Source organism: Crocuta crocuta, unplaced genomic scaffold, assembly GCF_008692635.1.
Source record: "Crocuta crocuta isolate KB4526 unplaced genomic scaffold, BGI_CrCroc_1.0 scaffold32, whole genome shotgun sequence".
Taxonomy (NCBI): domain Eukaryota; kingdom Metazoa; phylum Chordata; class Mammalia; order Carnivora; family Hyaenidae; genus Crocuta; species Crocuta crocuta.
In genome coordinates this window covers 12,428,226-12,449,739 of record NW_027529424.1, presented here as the reverse complement: position 1 = coordinate 12,449,739, position 21,514 = coordinate 12,428,226, and positions in this window count along the sequence as shown.

The window sequence follows — 21,514 nt, the reverse complement described above, 5'->3', positions numbered from 1 at the left end:
TCACATGGAAGCTACGCCACATCCTGACAAGGGTCTGGCTCTCTCCAGCTTCCAGACCGTTTCCCCTCACTTTCCCATGAACCCTTACCGACAGGCTCCTTGGAACCTTTTGGATTTGTACTAACACCCCCCTCGAGGGCCTCAACTTCTCATGAAAAGCTCCTCGCGTCTCTGCGGTGCCTGGTGCAAAGCCGGCACCATCTGTTTTGGATTTGGGGGTGGCTGGAATCGCCGAGTCTTCTTTTTCACTGACGCGTCTACTCTGCCCGGGCAGGGACGATTCCAACACCACGGTCATTAACCTGAGCGTCAGCACCGGGCTCCTCCGTGGGGTCTGCTGGCAACATGGCGGCTGGAAGGGGCTCCTGTTGCTTCCGTGTTGACTCAGGTCCTCTGGTTGTGCTGTGCTTTTCCCGCGGCCAAGGCGGAAATCCCGCTGCGTCTGACTCAGCTCGGAAGTCATATGGCCTTGCCGCTGCGGTGCTTTGCTGAAAGCCCCAGGCCTGCCCAGACACAGGGACACGGGCCCGCCTCGGTGGAGACGTGGCCTCGCTGTGGAAGGAAAGGTGGGGTGGGAGGCTTTGGCCCCGTCACCTGCGGAACGGGAGGCAGCACGAGGGTACCGTGGCAAATCTACTGCCGTCACATCTCTTTTGCCCCGAACTGGCAGCATAATTAAGAAAATGGTATCTTCACTGTCACATAAAATTTTGTCACCAATGTCCCTCTTTCTCTTCTTCATATCTGGTCCTGTCTTTGTTATGCTTTTCCAAGGGGCGGTCTACACCCTAAGATCTAGGGATCTTACACCTCCCTCCCCCTCAGTCCGTCATTGTGGTGACCCCACGAGATCATCCCATTCATACAGGGCTGAGGGCACAATGCCGTGGGTTTGACCTAAGACACAGTGTCACCCAGCAGACCTGGAGAAGCGTTCATCCTGCGTGACTGGAACCTCCTGCCCATTGAACAGCATCTCCCCGTTTCTCCCGTCCCTTGGCCGCTGGCAACAATCCGTCCACTCTGTCTTTATGAGTTTGACTAATCAACATACTCATCTAAGTGGAATCAGGCAGTATTTGCCCTTCAGTAACTGGCTTGTTTCACTCAGCGTGAAGCCCTCCTGGCTCGACCATGTGGTAGCGTGTGTGTCGTACAATCTTGTTCTTTCTGTAGGGCTGAATAATGGCCCATTGTAGGCATGTGGCCCATGTTCTTTATCAACTCATCCATCCCCGCACTGGGCTGTTCCCACACCTTGGCCACTATGGATAAGGAAGCTGTCACCTGGGAGTGCAGCTGTCTCTTTGAGATCCTGATTTCAATTCTTTTAGAAGTAGGATTGCTGGATCATATGATCATTTATTTTTAATATTTTGAGGAGTCTCCATGCCATTTTCTATAGTGGCTGCACCATTTTGTATTCTGACCAACAGTGTAAAAGGGTTCCAGCTACACCTCACATTACCTTGGGGTTCTAGTGGATTCCGTTGCTAAGGTGGTGTCTGTGTGGAACAGGACATGAACCACCTTGCTGGCTCCTGTCCTCTGAGGGGTTAGAGCCCCCGAGCCTGGATACAGGGAGAGGTCCATGTATCTGAGGACTTATTCTAGGTATTTCCCTTTATTATCTGGCTGAGGTTTGCTTTACTACTGCCAATTATGTTTTCCAGATTAATTGGATCGTATAAAAATATATTTGTCTGCCAGCCTAAATATTATTATTTGTTCTTGAAACAAAAGCAACACAACCATATGTCTAAGTGCTTCTGAATTGGTTTCTTTTTAAATTGGCCCATCTTGAATAACATATGTGTGTATAATCTTCTTTAAGTGAGAAGTAGGAAGTACCACGTTATGGAGACTTCACATTTTGGCGTTTTCCAAATAGGAACAATTTATGTTGTCATGTTATATTCCTTTTGCTTTGGGAAATATATCTCCTTAGAAAACACATGCAGTCTGCTTATTTTATACTAGAAGCTCAATACATGTGTTTGAACGTGTCAGAGGTAGAAAAAAATCAATGATTATTATTCAAGTGTCTGTCAAAATTTCACAAACACATGTATACATATACAAACAAGAATCTGGTGTAAGAAAATGCTAAGGTATGCATTTGATATCAAGATATCTGATGAGGAATATGGCTTTGTAAAATCAAATATATGGAAATTTAATTTTTTTACATTTTAAAAAATTTATTTATTTTGAAAGACAGAGAGAGGAGAGGACTGGAAGGGGGGGTGGTGGGGGAAATCCCAGACAGGCTTCATGCTGTCAGCACCGAGCCTGATGCAGAGATCAAACTCACAAACCGTGAGATCATGACATCAGCCAAAATCAAGAGTTGGACGCTTAACCGACTAAGCCACCTAGGAGCCCCAGAAATATATTTTTTTATAAAAATTATAACTCAAACTTTCTTTCTTGGTATGCTTACCCTGAAAAGACTACAAATTCATCCCAATTAGCAATAATTTCTTTAATTTTCAAATTGGTTTTAAATTCTTTTAAAATGACACATTGGCTGTATAGTGGTAGTTGATTTACACGCACACTTGTACCCCCTGGCCACCCAGCATCATCTGAAGTATCCAGGATCTTATTTTAAAGGCCTAAAATGACAGCCACATGGATAAAAAAAGATGTGTGACATACATAGGCCTTGAAACTCATTTAAGGATACAAACTTTGCAATAATGTATGTTTATATAAGCATAAATTCTCTAAAGAGCTGGATAAAGAAACACATCAGACAGCAGTGCGGACTTCTAGAAAGCAGGTGTGGGATTGTGTGGTGAATCTTCTCTCTGCCTTGATTTGTTTGATTTTTCTCCAGGGAGACTGTATACAGACCTCACTTCCATCATTAAGAACGACAGGCACATGCGAATTAAAACCTGGCCTGAGACACAGCCGCGCGTGTCTTCACCGTTGCTTCCGCTGCAGGGGAAGCACGTGGCTATAATGCCTGTGGCTTCGGGAGAAGGGACGACCACGGGTGGACATTCATGTGACTCTCTGGGCCGCATCGAGCTCATTTGCCCCGTGACACTGGAATCCATCCATGCCCTCCCGCATGGAGGGGAGACTCCCTTTTTCAGATGTTCCTGACTTTGTGTTTGTGTTAGATATTCAGTAGTAATCTAAAAGTCAACAATTAGAAAAAGCCTATTTATCAGGCTAGTAGTGGGTGGGAAAAAAACTTGGGGTGATTTAAGATACAGCAGTGTGGGCTGTGGGGTGGGTTCTGGCTGTGGCTTCGCGTTGGGCTCAGCAGGTGGGGGCTGATGTCACCTGGGGTTAGGGGCAGGGTGCGACAGTGGAGCCATTATACTTAGTGCCCTCCCTGTACCCGTTCCAAATACTTGGGGTGTCTGGTGGCTCAGTTGGTTAAGCGTCCAACTTCGGCTCAGGTCATGATCTCACGGTTTGTAGGTTCGAGCGCCGCGTCGGGCTCTGTCCTGACAGTTTGGAGCCTGGAGCTGCTTCAGATTCTGTCTTGCTCTCTCTCTGCCCCTCCCCCACTCAGTCCCTGTCTTTCTGTCTCAAAAATAAATAAACCTGAAAAAAAATTAAATATTTGACGGAAGTTTAGAGGTCCTGCCTATTTAACCCTTGGATAACATTATATTTAAAGCACTGGTAAACATCCCAAGTGGCAGGATAATATTCAAAAAGGTTTTGCCAGTCTAGGGCAATGAGTTGAATGGAATTTATAGTTAGTATTTTATAGAAATACATATGGCATAATATTAAGTATTTTTAAATATTAAAATGTGATGGTAGAACAAAAATATTCACCGAACATCTTTTAGGATGGTTGGAGACTCTTAAACACATACACATCACACGAAGAATTGGAAAATTTGTGCATTACTTTGCCCGGATAAGAGAAGGCATTGATTCTAGGACAGCTGTCACATGCAGACCGCACTGCACAATATCAGTTCATTGTAGCTTGTATGGACCCATAGGGGTGGAACGAACGGTCTTTAGTCAGTGTGGATAAGCTTGTATGCCTCCCTCTCTGTTTGAAACTATTTTCCCCTTCCCCTCCCCCGTGGTCTTCTGTTAAGTTTCTCAAGTTCCACATGAGTGACAACATAGGATATCTGTCTGTCTCTGCCTGACTTATAAGAGATTCTTAAATACAGAGAACAAGCTGCGAGTTGAAGGGAAGGGCAGGGGAGAGGGGAGAATGGGTGATGGTCATTGAGGAGGGCCCTTGGTGGGATGAGCACCGGGGGTTGTATGTAAGCAATGAATCATGGGAATCTACCCCCAAAACCAACAACATACTGTACACGCTGTATGTTAGCTAACTGAACAATAGATTATATTAAAAAATAAATAAATAAAAATAAAGATGAGGTGTGACCCCTTCACGAACTTATCAGACATGAAAGTTTTTTATAGGTAGGATTTAAACACTGACTAAGTCCTTACTCTTACCATGCCTTTCAATTGCTAGGGACTCCCGCCTGGTCAGTCAATAATATAAACACATGGACCAGGAGATCATCGCATGGTGAATGGTCTTAAGCCTGGCATCCAGCCAGCACGCATGAGCACCGAGTCCAAGACGGCTTCCATGTTGGACCCTCTGTCATGAAGCACATGATACCCTTGGGCATGTAGAAAGGTGCCTTTGTCTATTTGTAAGAGTTTATGCTCAGATCTCTGGAAAAATAAATATTATTCACCAGGTTCCACTTTCTAAGAACTCAGGGTTCCAGACTTTCCAAAGTCAAACCGTATGCTTCAATGCTATTTCCTGACCCCTTAACTTTGAGGTACATCTAATTGAGGGGATGAAAACAGCCTTTAGGGTCCTGATGTAAATGACACAGCACATGGAAGCGAAAGCGCCAGTCAGATCTCAGAGAGCAGCTCTCCGTTCCGCGAGCAAGGAAAGTCTTAATGAGAGCCATCGCATCTCTGATGTGAAACAAAGAATCAGAATTCTAAGCATTTGGGATAAAACTACAAACAGTGTCAAAACACAACAAAACGTTGTCACAGCAAACCTATGGAGACAGTATTAAGATGTCAAAATTAAATGATGTCATTGTAAATTACAGCAGCAGTTTTAAAAAATGAAGCATGGAGGCCCCTATTTGTATGAGTGCACAGTGCCAGTCAGTGCAGACGAATTGTTCGTGCCAGATGTGTGGGAAGTATGATAAATGTCCTGACGCTCGGAGAGCGCACGTCCCCCACATAGTTAGGGCACTGTTAAAAGGGAGTCACAGAGCTGCTGTCAGTTTGGACAGTTTTCTCTCATCATGTGTCCTTATTTTTCTTATTCAGATATACGTCCTATACATACACGTGACTAAAAATTACACATACATTTCTCTTTCTATTCTTAAAGCCTCACATATAGCTTGGAACATAGTAGGAGATCACTAGTGGATTGTTGATAAAATGAGTAATTAATAAACAAGTATGATGAATTTTATGACTGTAGAGCTGACGAGAATGTGGTAATTAAATTTGTAATCTAGGGAAATACTTGGGTTGCCTGGGTGGCTCAGTCAGTTGAGCGTCCAACTCTTGATTTCTGCTCAGGTCATGATTTCAGGGTCGTGGGATCGAGCCCCATGTCAGGCTCTGTGCTCAGCGTGGAGCCTGCTTGGGATTCTCTTTCTCTCTCCCTCTACCCCTTCCCTCCTACTCCTGTGTGCATGTGCTCTCTCTAAAATTAAAAAAAAAAAAAAGAAAAAATTTGAAAAAGGAAGTGCTTGTTAAGTAAATGATTCAGTAAACCTAGTCCAAGTTTTAACCTTACTTTTTTGTCTTCATGTAAATGTCAACTGTCTTCTAACTTATCCTCATTAAAAATTGCTCAGTGCCTAAATGTGTTTTCCATAGAAAGACCACCTGCCTCATATTCTTTCAGAAACTGTAAATAAGATGATGTTTCCATCAGCCTTATAACAGAATTTCGTGAACTGGAAAATGTGTAAACACTAATGATCCTACTAGTTAGATGAATTCTTAATTCTACTAATGATACATTTGAAGAGAATAATTTTTTGGTATTGGAGAGTTTTATTTTTAATAATTTGTAGCTTTCAAAACTAAGTTACAAAAATACCTCATGCTCTAACATACCTGGCCTTTGTTGCAGTTTTGATTTCCAAATTCTATATATATATATACATACACACACACACACACACACACACATACATACAGCAATCATTGTATCTATAATGATTATACTTTCTTTACTAAATACACACATGTAATTATTATTAACATCCATGTGTTATAACATTTATTTTTGTATACATAGTAGCATCTGGCATTAGTAGGTCACTGGTTCAAACTGATGCACCAATATCAAGCTCTTATGAGGAACCTAAGCCCACGGTTTCCATTGGTTGTGTGTTGCTGGGGTTTAGGTCAGCGCGTGACGTCACGTGTCCGCAGCTACGGTACTACAGAGTACTGCCGAGGCACGCAGAGTAACGGAGCAATACTGAGCAGTTTCACTGCCCTGACGCCCCCTCAGCTCACGCAGGCATCCCCAGCTGCTGATGTTCAAGGCCAGCATTGAAATTAGATGTGACAAATTTTTCCAAGACCCTGAGTCAGGTTAGATTGTAGGTGAGGGAAGCAGGCCCCATCTCGTGACGGATGGAGTGACACGGAATTTGGGGCAAAATCTCGGTCCCTCACACTTTATCTCTTCCCACAAGCCCCCTGTCCCTGTTGTGTCTTCCAGCAGAGCGTCAGGGTCTGGCACCTTGTGCCTGGTAAGGTCTGAGTGTGGGCCAGGCCCCACAGTGGCTTCCGGGCAGGCCCCGGGGCCCAGAGACCTGTGAGGGAAGTGACCAGTCATCCGCCCCCACACTCTTGGCTCACACTGGGGATATGGGGATGGCAGCTACGGCGCTGGGGGAGCAAGAATCCTGACCGTCATTGCCCCGTGGTAGCTCCGGGTACAGGCGGTTTTGGAACCCAGATGAGCCCGTGCTACCCATTCACCTGCTCAGTGAGAGGGGGTCTCCCTTCACAGGAGTCTCCCGAGAACCCCAGAGGCAGGCTTTCTGCAGCTTCAGGTTCTGTTAACTGAGGTCCTCGCTCCTTCATTCCAAACATCTCTGTGTTCACTACGTGGCATTCTTAGCCTATAGAAGACGGGGGTAATCTTCTGTCCAAGACTGAAGGCTGACCACTTAAATTTTTGTAGTTACAGTTTAGAGGATAGAAGACTAGAGCTTATTTTTGGTAACATGTAAGTTTCATCATACATTTAAATAAATATGGAGTAATATGCATCAAACCATTTTTGAACAGAAGAATAATGCATTTATGTTATTTCCTTCTATGATATCTCTGTTCCCTTTTTTCCTCATGACGATGCACTATTTTCATGCTATAAAATGTTGAAAGACTAAATAAGAATGATTTCAAGATTAAAGCATTTGGTGATGCATATAAAATTTTACTGTAATGTTCAATATTATCTGCTCTCAAAATCTCTTACAAAGTGAATTCAGCAGACCCTGATAACTCACCACTGTTGGTGTTTACTCAGAAATAGGTATAGATTTTTTTAGAAAGATGTGAATATTCAATTTTTGCTATTTACCAGCATCTAGATTCTGTGGCGTGCACTTCAGAGTCAGAAGTGAGCAGCATGTACATGTAACAGGGCTGGTGATGTTAAAGGGCCTGCATTCTCTTTGTCAGGGATCATGCCATTTATCAAGGACAAAGACATAATCATATGTCAGTTTATCGGCCTGAAAAAAACCCCCACTAAACGGCACACATGTTGAAGCTGGATAAAGTAGATTATAGATATCGTTTAAGTACATTTTCACGTGAGTAATTTCACGAGAATCAAATACCCCATCAATCACAAAGGGAGCTTTGCTGATAAGGTATGGAGTGGGGTTACGTCTCGAGGGCTTCAAGGGGTCACATGGAGGAATGTCGGCCGTTATGTCCTGCTTTGTAGAAAGACATGATCGTTTAAAACACACACTTAAAATTACTGATTGATAAACCTGATCAGAGAAGAACACTGGCAGCCTGCTATTAAAAACACAAAACAAAAAAGCTGTGGAAACGAGCATCTGCGTCAGTAATTCTCTGTAACTCCATTTGCTTAATGCATTTTTGCTATTATTAAAACAACAGATTGTAGATAGATTTGCGCTCAGTGTCGTTACATAATATAGCACAGCACGCTGTGGGAATGATAGAAACCGTAGCCTCATAAGCCAAATCTTGGAAGACATAACCAAGGCCAGAAAAATAAGTAAAAAGAAAAAAAAGTCTGTCAGATACTTATCAAAGGGGAATTTTAGTGTCTGAAAAGCACAGCTGTTACCAAAGCTTATTGCTTTCCTAACGGATCAATATATTCTAATTTTGAGTAAATAAAAGTGCATTTTGTGCTTTGCCTAAAAATAGATTTGCTGAAGCTTTCTACTTTAGCTTTCTCTGCTTTAAATTAATAGCTTTTATTTTTTGGAGAAGTTTTAGGTCCATAGAAAATTGAACAGAAAGTGCAGACCGTTCCCTACACACAACGCAGCCGCCCCACCATCCACGCCCCACGTCAGAGTGGTATTTTGTTATAACTGACGACCCTGCACTGACACATCATTGTCACACAGGGTCACCCTCGGTGCTGGACACTCTGTGGGTCTGGACAAATGCATATTCACCTGTGTCCATTATTATTGTTTCAGCCAGAGTGTTTTCAATGCCCTGGAAACCCTCTGTGCCCACCTGTTCATCCAGTGCCCGGGACCCCTGGTCTGTTTACTGTCTCTATAGATCTGCCCCTTCCAGAAGGTCATAAAACTGGGGTCATACAGTGTGCAGTCTTTTCTTTCTCTTAGTTATAGGCATGCAGAGTTCTTCCGTATCCTTCCCCGGCTGGTGGCTCATTTCCTTTAGCGTGGATCACTGTGTTGTCTGCTGGCACCGCAGTTTCCGTGCCCACTCACCCACCGCAGCACACTTTCCGAAGGACACCTTGGTGGCTTCCAAGTTTTGAGTAAAGCTTCTGTAAACATCAATGGGGAGGTTTTCGTGTGGACATGTTTTCACCTCTGAGTAAATAGCAACGATCACGCTGCCTGATCACATGGTACGAGTGTGTGTAGTTTTATAAGAAACAACCAAACTGAGTTCTGAAGTGGCTGCACCGTTTTGATTTCCCACCAGCAGTGAGTGAGAGTTACAACTGCTCCGCAATTTTACCAGAATTTGGTGGTGTCGGTGTTTCTGATTTTTGCCATCCTGATACCCGTATGGTGGCATCTCCCGGTTTTAGTGTGGGTTTCTCTGATGGCATTCGATGTCACATAGGTTTTCACGTGTTTGTTTGTACATCTCCTTTGGCTGCTGGCTGGCTGGCTGGCTGTTAAGGTCTTTGACCCAGTTTTCACTCCAATTGTTTGTGTCCTTATCATTGTATTTTAGGAGCACTTGGTACATTTTGGCTAATGGTGTTCTATCAGCTGCGTCTTTTGGGGAGAATTTCTCAGCCTGTGCCTCGACCTCCCATTATCTTGGCACCGTCTTTCCCAGAGCAAAAGTTCTTAATTTTGGTGAAGTCCTGCATGTCAATTTCAAATATTCTTTTGTGGATCATGTTTTTGGTGTTGTGTTTAAAAAGCCACTGCATACCCAAAAAGTCACATAGATTTCTCTGCTTAGTTATCTTCTAGAATTTTTATAGGTTTGCACTATATACATTTAGGTCTAAGATGCATTTTGAGTTAATTTCGTTAGTTTGGTGCAAGGTCTGCATCTAGATTCGGTTTTTCACCTATAGATGTCCAATCGTTCCTGCATCCGCACTGATTGTTGAAAAGACTTTCTTTGCTCATTGGTCAAGGATCAGTTGACTTTGTATGTGAGGGCCTGTTTCTTGGCTTTACGTTGTGATCCACTGATCTATTTGTCTACCCTTTTGCTGATTCCACGCCGTCTTATTTAGCATAGCTTTACATAGGGTGTGAAGTCAGGTCATGCTCGTCCCCCAGCTTTCTATTCTTCTCCTTCCATATTGTGCTGGCTACGCTGGGTTTTTGACTTTCCATATAAACTGTAGAATCCACTTGTCAATATCCACAGAATAACATTCTGAGGTTTTAACTGGGATTTCATGGAATATATTGNCTCTCTCTAAAATTAAAAAAAAAAAAAAGAAAAAATTTGAAAAAGGAAGTGCTTGTTAAGTAAATGATTCAGTAAACCTAGTCCAAGTTTTAACCTTACTTTTTTGTCTTCATGTAAATGTCAACTGTCTTCTAACTTATCCTCATTAAAAATTGCTCAGTGCCTAAATGTGTTTTCCATAGAAAGACCACCTGCCTCATATTCTTTCAGAAACTGTAAATAAGATGATGTTTCCATCAGCCTTATAACAGAATTTCGTGAACTGGAAAATGTGTAAACACTAATGATCCTACTAGTTAGATGAATTCTTAATTCTACTAATGATACATTTGAAGAGAATAATTTTTTGGTTTTGGAGATTTTTATTTTTAATAATTTGTAGCTTTCAAAACTAAGTTACAAAAATACCTCATGCTCTAACATACCTGGCCTTTGTTGCAGTTTTGATTTCCAAATTCTATATATATATATACATACACATACACACACACACACACACACACACGCACGCACATATAGCAATCATTGTATCTATAATGATTATACTTTCTTTACTAAATACACACATGTAATTATTATTAACATCCATGTGTTATAACATTTATTTTTGTATACATAGTAGCATCTGGCATTAGTAGGTCATTGGTTCAAACTGATGCATCAATATCAAGCTCTTATGAGGAACCTAAGCCCACGGTTTCCATTGGTTGTGTGTTGCTGGGGTTTAGGTCAGCGCGTGACGTCACGTGTCCGCAGCTACGGTACTACAGAGTACTGCCGAGGCACGCAGAGTAACGGAGCAATACTGAGCAGTTTCACTGCCCTGACGCCCCCTCGGCTCACGCAGGCATCCCCAGCTGCTGATGTTCAAGGCCAGCATTGAAATTAGATGTGACAAATTTTTCCAAGACCCTGAGTCAGGTTAGATTGTAGGTGAGGGAAGCAGGCCCCATCTCGTGACGGATGGAGCGACACGGAATTTGGGGCAAAATCTCGGTCCCTCACACTTTATCTCTTCCCACAAGCCCCCTGTCCCTGTTGTGTCTTCCAGCAGAGCGTCAGGGTCTGGCACCTTGTGCCTGGTAAGGTCTGAGTGTGGGCCAGGCCCCACAGTGGCTTCCGGGCAGGCCCCGGGGCCCAGAGACCTGTGAGGGAAGTGACCAGTCATCCGCCCCCACACTCTTGGCTCACACTGGGGATATGGGGATGGCAGCTACGGCGCTGGGGGAGCAAGAATCCTGACCGTCATTGCCCCGTGGTAGCTCCGGGTACAGGCGGTTTTGGAACCCAGATGAGCCCGTGCTACCCATTCACCTGCTCAGTGAGAGGGGGTCTCCCTTCACAGGAGTCTCCCGAGAACCCCAGAGGCAGGCTTTCTGCAGCTTCAGGTTCTGTTAACTGAGGTCCTCGCTCCTTCATTCCAAACATCTCTGTGTTCACTACGTGGCATTCTTAGCCTATAGAAGACGGGGGTAATCTTCTGTCCAAGACTGAAGGCTGACCACTTAAATTTTTGTAGTTACAGTTTAGAGGATAGAAGACTAGAGCTTATTTTTGGTAACATGTAAGTTTCATCATACATTTAAATAAATATGGAGTAATATGCATCAAACCATTTTTGAACAGAAGAATAATGCATTTATGTTATTTCCTTCTATGATATCTCTGTTCCCTTTTTTCCTCATGACGATGCACTATTTTCATGCTATAAAATGTTGAAAGACTAAATAAGAATGATTTCAAGATTAAAGCATTTGGTGATGCATATAAAATTTTACTGTAATGTTCAATATTATCTGCTCTCAAAATCTCTTACAAAGTGAATTCAGCAGACCCTGATAACTCACCACTGTTGGTGTTTACTCAGAAATAGGTATAGATTTTTTTAGAAAGATGTGAATATTCAATTTTTGCTATTTACCAGCATCTAGATTCTGTGGCGTGCACTTCAGAGTCAGAAGTGAGCAGCATGTACATGTAACAGGGCTGGTGATGTTAAAGGGCCTGCATTCTCTTTGTCAGGGATCATGCCATTTATCAAGGACAAAGACATAATCATATGTCAGTTTATCGGCCTGAAAAAAACCCCCACTAAACGGCACACATGTTGAAGCTGGATAAAGTAGATTATAGATATCGTTTAAGTACATTTTCACGTGAGTAATTTCACGAGAATCAAATACCCCATCAATCACAAAGGGAGCTTTGCTGATAAGGTATGGAGTGGGGTTACGTCTCGAGGGCTTCAAGGGGTCACATGGAGGAATGTCGGCCGTTATGTCCTGCTTTGTAGAAAGACATGATCGTTTAAAACACACACTTAAAATTACTGATTGATAAACCTGATCAGAGAAGAACACTGGCAGCCTGCTATTAAAAACACAAAACAAAAAAGCTGTGGAAACGAGCATCTGCGTCAGTAATTCTCTGTAACTCCATTTGCTTAATGCATTTTTGCTATTATTAAAACAACAGATTGTAGATAGATTTGCGCTCAGTGTCGTTACATAATATAGCACAGCACGCTGTGGGAATGATAGAAACCGTAGCCTCATAAGCCAAATCTTGGAAGACATAACCAAGGCCAGAAAAATAAGTAAAAAGAAAAAAAAGTCTGTCAGATACTTATCAAAGGGGAATTTTAGTGTCTGAAAAGCACAGCTGTTACCAAAGCTTATTGCTTTCCTAACGGATCAATATATTCTAATTTTGAGTAAATAAAAGTGCATTTTGTGCTTTGCCTAAAAATAGATTTGCTGAAGCTTTCTACTTTAGCTTTCTCTGCTTTAAATTAATAGCTTTTATTTTTTGGAGAAGTTTTAGGTCCATAGAAAATTGAACAGAAAGTGCAGACCGTTCCCTACACACAACGCAGCCGCCCCACCATCCACGCCCCACGTCAGAGTGGTATTTTGTTATAACTGACGACCCTGCACTGACACATCATTGTCACACAGGGTCACCCTCGGTGCTGGACACTCTGTGGGTCTGGACAAATGCATATTCACCTGTGTCCATTATTATTGTTTCAGCCAGAGTGTTTTCAATGCCCTGGAAACCCTCTGTGCCCACCTGTTCATCCAGTGCCCGGGACCCCTGGTCTGTTTACTGTCTCTATAGATCTGCCCCTTCCAGAAGGTCATAAAACTGGGGTCATACAGTGTGCAGTCTTTTCTTTCTCTTAGTTATAGGCATGCAGAGTTCTTCCGTATCCTTCCCCGGCTGGTGGCTCATTTCCTTTAGCGTGGATCACTGTGTTGTCTGCTGGCACCGCAGTTTCCGTGCCCACTCACCCACCGCAGCACACTTTCCGAAGGACACCTTGGTGGCTTCCAAGTTTTGAGTAAAGCTTCTGTAAACATCAATGGGGAGGTTTTCGTGTGGACATGTTTTCACCTCTGAGTAAATAGCAACGATCACGCTGCCTGATCACATGGTACGAGTGTGTGTAGTTTTATAAGAAACAACCAAACTGAGTTCTGAAGTGGCTGCACCGTTTTGATTTCCCACCAGCAGTGAGTGAGAGTTACAACTGCTCCGCAATTTTACCAGAATTTGGTGGTGTCGGTGTTTCTGATTTTTGCCATCCTGATACCCGTATGGTGGCATCTCCCGGTTTTAGTGTGGGTTTCTCTGATGGCATTCGATGTCACATAGGTTTTCACGTGTTTGTTTGTACATCTCCTTTGGCTGCTGGCTGGCTGGCTGGCTGTTAAGGTCTTTGACCCAGTTTTCACTCCAATTGTTTGTGTCCTTATCATTGTATTTTAGGAGCACTTGGTACATTTTGGCTAATGGTGTTCTATCAGCTGCGTCTTTTGGGGAGAATTTCTCAGCCTGTGCCTCGACCTCCCATTATCTTGGCACCGTCTTTCCCAGAGCAAAAGTTCTTAATTTTGGTGAAGTCCTGCATGTCAATTTCAAATATTCTTTTGTGGATCATGTTTTTGGTGTTGTGTTTAAAAAGCCACTGCATACCCAAAAAGTCACATAGATTTCTCTGCTTACTTATCTTCTAGAATTTTTATAGGTTTGCACTATATACATTTAGGTCTAAGATGCATTTTGAGTTAATTTCGTTAGTTTGGTGCAAGGTCTGCATCTAGATTCGGTTTTTCACCTATAGATGTCCAATCGTTCCTGCATCCGCACTGATTGTTGAAAAGACTTTCTTTGCTCATTGGTCAAGGATCAGTTGACTTTGTATGTGAGGGCCTGTTTCTTGGCTTTACGTTGTGATCCACTGATCTATTTGTCTACCCTTTTGCTGATTCCACGCCGTCTTATTTAGCATAGCTTTACATAGGGTGTGAAGTCAGGTCATGCTCGTCCCCCAGCTTTCTATTCTTCTCCTTCCATATTGTGCTGGCTACGCTGGGTTTTTGACTTTCCATATAAACTGTAGAATCCACTTGTCAATATCCACAGAATAACATTCTGAGGTTTTAACTGGGATTTCATGGAATATATTGATTAACAGGTATTGGGTTTGAGCCAATGCACTGTGAGTGTAGAGCCCACTTGGAATTCTCTCTCTCTTCCTCTCTCTCTGCCACCCCCATTCATGCTCTCTCTTTCTCAAAAATAAACAAACTTAAAAAAATTTTTTAAATTTCTCTCTTTTAATAGCATATCAATTACGTCTTTCTTTTTACCTTTTATTACCAGTTGCACTAGAGTTTACATAATACGTTTACAACTAATCCGAGCCTACTTTCATATAACATGACATTGCTTCATGAGCAATTTGTACTTTAAACAAACTATTCCTAATTCCTCGCTTTCATTCCTTTTATCATTGCTTTCATTTTCCTTTTCCATAAGAGGTAGTCATCAAGTACACTGTTGCCATTATTATTTTAACACACTGTTATCTGTTAAACCAAATATGAATAAGAAAAAGAAAAGATTTTGTTTTACCTTCATTTACTTCTTTACTAATCCTCATCTTTTATTTATATGGGTAGGATTTTCTAGCCTGTATCATTTTCTTCTTTTTGAATACATTCTTTTTAACATTTCCTGCAAGGCAGGTCTAGTAGCAGCAAATTCCCTCAGTTTTTGTTTGTCTGAGAAAGTCTTTATTTTTCATGAACTTTTGAAGGAAAATTGCACTGGATACAAAATTCTAGGTTGATGTTTTTGTCTTGCTTTTCTTTCACATCTTTAAATCTTTCACTTTACTGTCTTCTTACTTGCATAGTTTCTGAAAAGAAATTCATTGTAATTGTTTTATTTACTCCCCTGTGACTAAGGTGTGTTTTTCTGCACATCTTCTTTCATGATTTTTTCATTGTCTTTGAATTTCAGCACTTTTAATATGATTTACCAAGGTGTAGGTTTCTGGCATTTCTCTGTAGCGGTGTCTGTGAGCTTACTGGATCTCTGTTTGATTTCTGGCATTAATCTTGGAAGATTCTTACATATTATCACTTTAAATATTTTTCATATTCCTTCCTCACTTAATTCTTCTGGTTCCATCACACATATACTGCACCTTTATAATTGTCTCGCAGTTCCTGGGTGTTTTGCTACAGTTTCTCCAGTCTTTATTTTTTCCTTTGCTTTTCAGTTTAAGACGATCATATTGACATGTCCTCCAGTTTACTAATTCTTTCTCCACCTGTATGAAGTACAGTGAGTCCATTAAAGGCACTCTTCATTTCTGTTTCAGTATGTTTTATTTCTAGCATGTCTTTCCAGTTCTTTATAAAAATGTCCATCCCTATGCTTACAGTACACATCTGTTCTTGAATGTTGTCTTTCTCCCCCATAGAATCCTTAGAATTTTAATGTAGCTGCTTTACATCCCTTGTCTGATAAGTCCAACGTCTCAGGCATATCTGAGTCTGGTTCTGATCCTTGCTCTGTCTCTTCAAACCATGCTCATTCTTTTTTGTTTTTGTTTTTGTTTTCCTTTTTTGGCTTCTAGCATGCCTTGTAATTTGCTGTTGGAATGCTGGGCATGATGTACTCGGTAAAACTTTAGGGCGTGCTGTGGCCATGACGGATAGGCCTTTGATGATGTGGGGAAATGGGAAAAGGTCTCTAGTCTATGATTAGGTCTCAGTCTTTTGGTGTCTGTGCCCCTGGGCTTTGACCTTTATAAATATTTTAAGTCCCTCCCCGTCAGGAGTGACAGCAGGGCTGGCAGAGTGGGTGGAGGTGGGTGTTTCCCTTTGCCCCTTTTGTTAGGCTCTGGCAAATCCAGCTCTGGTAAAATAGTTTCTGCTGAGGACAGAGCTTGTTGAGAAAAACAGGCATATTTCTAAATGGTTACTTTTCCCCTCTCCCTGCCAGAAACACCAGATTTTCCTTCTTTCTCCACCTTCAGCATTTGCTTGGGCTCCTGAAGGAAAAACCCCACAAGATTGCGGGGTCCCCACGTGACGAGTCCCCCTGGAGAGCTTACCCCTCAGAGTTGTCCGCGTGGGGCCTCCAGCGGTTCTCCAGTCACTGTCCAGCTCTTCCTGGGCTGACGCGGCTTCTTCTAGAGGCCTCTGCTCGGCCAGGTTGCGATTCTCCGCACCTGCCTGCTCATCTCTCCAGTTTGGGGTGGGGGTGGGGTGGGGGGTGGCAGCTTCTTGCTTTGTGATCTCCCTTCTGCCACAGCTCTCTGAAGAGTTGCTGACGTTCAGTGTACGCAGCTTTCTACTTGCCATGAGGACAGAGTGATGACTCTCAAGGTCCTCACATGGTGGGCTGGAAACTAGATGTCTCCTAGTTTTCTCTTGTAAGAATGGAAATCAAATTTCTAAAATATTAGGAAGTATGACAGACCTGTTAGGTTAGCATATGGGATACAAGCTGAGCTTCGAACAGTGCATTCTGAAGGAGCTGAGGAGATATGACTCCCTATATCGTGTTCCCTGAGATCTTCACTAAGTCATTCTGAATGTCTGTGTCTCAGTCATTTCCAAACACATCTGTGCTAGGCTTTTATTTCTGAGAAACTATTTCAGATCAAGTAGCAAAAAGAGTGAGCCATAATCATGGTTGTGATAGGATAATAACAAGAAGAAATGAAAGAATAAAACTTTTGAATGAAAATGCTTATGATTTCCCAAATAAACCACTATTCATAACAGCTAGTGGTGTCTCTTGCAAAAGCAACAGTATAATGGCTTTGGTTATAAGTAAACAATGCTTGACTAACAGGGGCTGAATCCATAAGGTCATTTTTTGTTTACTTAACAAGATGTTTGCAGATAAACCTTTTCTCTCTGAAGTTTGATGCACTCACATTCATTATTCTTTCACACGTAACCCCCTGTGGATCCAGTGGCTGTCCTGAGCAACTCCCTCCCAAACTTTGACTCAGATCCAGACCATTTCTGTGTTGTGATGTTGTTTCAGAAATCTCAGCAGATAATTTCAGGATGTGCTGTTACCATAGAAAGAGAGGTGGAGGCTTTTATGTTTCATCCTGGTACCTTTATTGTGGTAATAACACACCTGCTATTAAAGATTGACTAAAGATTGGCTCAGAGGGGACCTGGGTGGCTCAGTTGGTTAACTGTCCAACTTCAGCTCAGGTCATGATCTCACAGTTTGTGGGTTTGAGCCCCGCGTTGGACTCTGCTGATACCTAGCTCAGAGCCTGGAGCCTGTCTTCAGATTCTGTGTCTCCCTCTCTCTCTGACTCTCTCCTGCTCATGCAGTCTCTCTCAAAAATAAATAAAAGATTTAAAAAATTTATTAAAAAAATAAAGATTGGCTCAGAAACATTACACTGCTTCACTGCCCAGAGATGGGGATGTTTGGGAAACACAGCAACATTTGGTGAGCATCAATATTTCTGGCACACATGAGTGCCACAGTGTTAGTAAATAATAAGGGGGTAGGAGAGACTACAGTGTTAGACACATGCCTTATGATTTATTTCCTTTGGGCTAAGATAGACACAAAACCAAGGATTAACGAGGAAGCATTTGGGACTGTCTATACAGTTTGCTTTACCTTTGACACAACAGTAAGGGCAATGATGATGATCATAATGGTGATGATAGAGATGGTGATGATAGTGGTGATGATGATGATGGTGATGATGGTGATGGTGATGAGATATGATGATGATGGTGATGATGATAATCATAGCGTGTGGGTTTGTGCATTATTCAAATTATCCATAGTGGAGAACTGCAGACAAATGTAGAGACTCTAAAGAAGAAGTGTGCACTATAAAGGACCCAGCAGGAGATATGGAAGAATAATTTTGATAATTTCCATTTTGCTTCATGTTATGGTTTGGTAGGTAGGAGGCTGGGCCACTGTAGTCGATATACTGGGAAAATAATTCAGTTTAGGGTAAAATTGTCTCCCGTACTTTACAATTACCTTGATTATTATTTTCAGGATGCTGTCCCATAGTCTTATATTCAGAAAAATAATCCCAAGGACAATAAAGGATTTTATAAACATCAGAACAACATCATGAATCTTCATATTTCCTAAAAAAATAGGGCTTAATGAGGAAGAAGTAGAGGAAAGAGAAAGAAGTGAAGCTGTGAGCTTAGGCACATTGTGGATAAGAGTGTATGGATTTGGGCATTGGCTTTCTTTGGGTTGTGACTTGCGTCTTCAGAGGCTAAAGCACCTTTATCATTAACATGCTGCATGTTCTTCATGCCTGACTTCTACATTATTGCTGCAGCTATTACCGTGCATGCATTATTTATGTGGTTGGCTATCATGAAGAAAGGCAAGCAATTTACTTGTCAAAACACATTAGAATGCATGACTTTAAATCAGAGTTGCATGGGTTGGTAAAAAGCTATAATAAATGCACTTGGGCTAATATGTTAGTGTCATGCGGTTTGAGAAGGCCATGCATTGAATGAGAAACCAATAACCATCACCAGGACTCTTTGAATAGCATAGCACTTGTTTACGCTGTGCTTTTAATTGCATAAAAAGTAAACTCTATGATTGCCATTTTTCTTTCCATAGATGTTTTAACATTAGAATAGCAAGTGAGTAAAAATAAATTCTTAATGATAGAAGTCTGGAATTAATTGTATTACTTATTTATTTTCCAAACAGTATTTGAAATGCTTAAATAATAAAATCATGTCATATACATGTGCTTCCCTGCCTTTTTCTAGTCACTTAAGCATTTCCATTGTTACTTGATATTCTCATTATGATGCAGAAGTCTCATTTTCTACCATAGCAGATGTTTAAGTAAATGTTAGCTACCTTACTAGTTATCTGTTAGGTGCTGGTAAGGCCAACCTCATACTTTCATGACCTCTGTAAGATATCTGTCATGTCCAAGACAGCTGGAAGAAGTCCCTTTAGAGGAGTGGTCATATAAATAATATATTTAATAATACAATAGATTAGTATAGTATATTATCTAATATACTACCTATATATAATACATTATATATTACATACCTATTATCTAATATACAGTTATATTATCTATATCTAATATATGCTATATATCCATTATCTGATATATTATCTATTATATTAATAATACAATAGATTAAAAATATATTTTTCTTAAAAATTGCTCGATTATAAGTGAGCTGTGGGAGCAGCAGAGATCCTGTGAGGTCAGAATTATTGGGGTGCCACCTTGTGCAGGGAGAATAATCAAGTCTATGCATAGAGTAATCTCCTCCTGTCTGTTCTTTACCCAATATTGTTCATTGTGTCAAGAATCGGAGCCCAGTGAATTTGACTCCATTGCTACATGCCATTGAAGACAGAGGTTGAACCCAAAGGGGACAAGCCATCGTCTCAAATTAGTATCATAGCAGAGGACTTTACCTACACTTATCTATGCTCATGTGGTGTAAATAGATGATTCAAGATTCACAGTGTGGAAAATCATCAGACTTTCTCATATCAGAAAAGGTGAGTAAATGAAATCCAGAGGAGTTGAATCACCCAGCTTGAGGTCTCAAGATATCAGGGTCCATGCAAGTTACAAGTACCATCTGACTGGTGCTCTAATTTCAAAAGAAACCGTGCAATCGCTAAAGGCAAAGAGGAAACAATACCATTGGGACATCACTCTAGGATCTTTAGACATTTTTCTTCCAGGTTGCTATGGCCTATGAACCTGGAGGGCAAAGACTAACCCAGAGGATTGTGTCTCCTCTGGACCTGGAGTGGAGCCAGCAGTGGCTCTGAACCTCTAGACAACAGAACTTGGCATTGATTTGAGAAGCCAGACTGCCTTCTGAAAACCTGAGATGACTGGGATACTCCTGTTTCCATGGATCACCCAAAACAAAAGAGGAGATGTTACACCCACAACAGAGAGAAGCCTAAGCTACAAAAAGGCATGAAGATTAACTGTATTCATTTTTATATCCTCAGCCCCTTATATGGGAAAAATAAACAAATAGAAGCTCAGTAATGTCTTATAACAGACTTCAATAATATAGAGAATTTAACAAAGGGCATTTTTAGGAAGACTCTTTATGGCCCTTTTTGAGTGTTGGAAGAGAGCCTGAAGGGTAGGATATTAAAGAGAAGCAAGAACAAACATTACAGAATATTCGCTGGGTTCATGGCCAAATCAGACAGCAAGAATTAAAGTTGCCTAAAGATGGATAACATGACTGTCTCCCAGAAATGGATACCATGCATTCTCTCTTTTGAGAAAGAGGGTGAGAACATTTAAATTACATGCTAATTAATTTCTTGTTAAAGAACCAGGAAGTGGCTATTAGTGTATGAAGAGATACTGACTAATAAAGTTGATGGTCATGGATCCATCATTTTTTATATGCCGCCCTTTCTTAATGCTTATTTACTTATTTATTTATTTTGAGAGAGAGTGTGAGCAGGGGGAGGGGCAGAGAGAGACAGCGACAGAAGATCTGAAGCTGGCTTTGAGCTGACAGCAAGCCAGCCTGATGGCAGGGCTCAAACTCATGAATGGTGAGATCATGACCTGAGCTGAAGTCAGACACTCAACCATCAGCCAGCCAGGTGCCCCTCTATGCCCCTTTTTGTACTGAGGAAGTGGGACCATGCAAGATTTACTTCAAAATTACACTCTCTTTGGATTTCAAAGAGACAAAGAAAGAAACAAGGAAAGGAGGAAAGAAAAAGATGAATGTGCAGGACCAGATGGCTTTCCTGGGAAATTTTACCAAACTTTTAAAGGAAAAGTAATAATCTTTCTCAGACACTGCCAAAAAACTGAAGAGGAGTGAACACTTCTACCCTCATTTTATGAGGCCAGTGTTACCCTGATACTAAGCCACACAGGACACTTTAAGAAAAGAAAACTATCGGCCAATATCCTTGATGAATACAGATGTAAAAATCCTCGAAAAAATATTATCAAAATGAACTCAACAATACATTATAAGGATCATACACCATG